Source organism: Sapajus apella, unplaced genomic scaffold (assembly GCF_009761245.1).
Source record: "Sapajus apella isolate SASKATOON/1434 unplaced genomic scaffold, GSC_monkey_1.0 scaffold156, whole genome shotgun sequence".
NCBI lineage: Eukaryota > Metazoa > Chordata > Mammalia > Primates > Cebidae > Sapajus > Sapajus apella.
Window position 1 is genome coordinate 2120090 of NW_022437096.1, and position 1210 is coordinate 2121299.

At 66.7% G+C, this 1210-nt stretch overlaps 1 protein-coding gene across 13 annotated transcripts in view; it reads left to right on the forward strand.

The window, feature by feature from the left end:
* Positions 1-581: 581 nt before the first annotated feature.
* Positions 582-1210, forward strand: part of PPP6R2 (protein phosphatase 6 regulatory subunit 2) — a 108400-nt gene continuing 107771 nt past the window's right edge. For 8 of the 13 annotated variants that reach the window (XM_032266217.1, XM_032266221.1, XM_032266223.1 and 5 more), the window contains exon 1: positions 582-819. The gene's annotated coding sequence lies outside the window, so the exon portion shown is untranslated. The remainder of the gene's footprint in view (positions 820-1210) is intronic. The other 5 variants (XM_032266225.1, XM_032266229.1, XM_032266230.1 and 2 more) reach the window with 5 other exon arrangements.

Sequence of the window (1210 nt, forward strand, 5' to 3'; positions counted from 1 at the left end):
TCATGCCCCTTGGCCTCTGGGAGGGGCCTGCGGCAGGAGGTTAGGGCCCGAAGAGCAGGCCCTTCCCCGAGCCACGAGGGAAACCCCTGCCCCAGGTGTGTGACTTTAAAACTGCATCAGGCCACTCGAGGATTGTTTAGTGGCTATGAGAAAATTAATTATGCAGGCTGGGCGTGGTGGCTCACGCCTGTAATCCAAGTACTTTGGAGGCCAAGGCGGGCGAGTTACCTGAGGTCAGGAGTTCAAGACCAGCCTGACCAACATGGTGAAACCTATCTTAAAAAAAAAAAAAAAGAAAAAGAAAATTAATTATGCTTGCAGAAAACTTTAGCCAATACCTCAGAGGGAAACGTAAAAGAGGAAAGCCGCACCCCGACCCCACCCGCTCCAAGGCGGCAGACACCCCTCCGTGGCAGGGATTCAGCACACTCAAGTCCCCGTGCTCCCACGCGGCCGGCACCCAGCGCCCGGCTCCAGGGGGCGGGGAGAGCTGGGGACGTCGCGGCCCCGCCCACCCGCGAGGCCCCGCCCCCGGTCGCGAGCGTGCGCGCCCCACGCGGAGACCCCGCCCCCGAGCGCGCGCTCGTGCGCCGCTGCCGCCATTTTGGAGTGATCCGAGTGCCGCCCGCGGCCCCGAGTCGGTCTCCAGCCGCCGGCCGGCCGCGCCGGTGTCCGTAGGCGCTGAGCCCCGGGCTGGGCCCATGTGTGTGCGGCCCGCCCGAGGCCGCCTGGGCTTTGCCTCCACCAGCGCCCTGGCCTCCGTTCGGGCCTCCGCACGGGCCTCCGAGGAGCTGCCGCGACGCCCGGCCCGCAGGGCAGGTGAGTGCGGCCGCACGCCGCTCGGACCCGGTTCCCGGTCAGCCGGTGCCCCCAAGTCACCTCCCCCGAGTCGGTCAGTGCCCCCGCCAGATGGTTGTCTCCCAGTCAGCCAGTGCCCCTCAGTCAGTCAGTGCCCCCCAGTCAGTCAGTGCCCCCCAGTCAGTCAGTGCCCCCCAGTCAGTCAGTGCCCCTCAGTCAGTCAGTGCCCCCCAGTCAGTCAGTGTCCCCCCAGTCAGTGCCCCCCAGTCAGTGCCCCCCAGTCAGTGTCCCCCCAGTCAGTCAGTGCCCCCCAGTCAGTCAGTGCCCCCCAGTCAGTCAGTGCCCCCCAGTCAGTCAGTGCCCCCCAGTCAGTGCCCCCCAGTCAGTCAGTGCCCCCCAGTCAGTCAGTGCC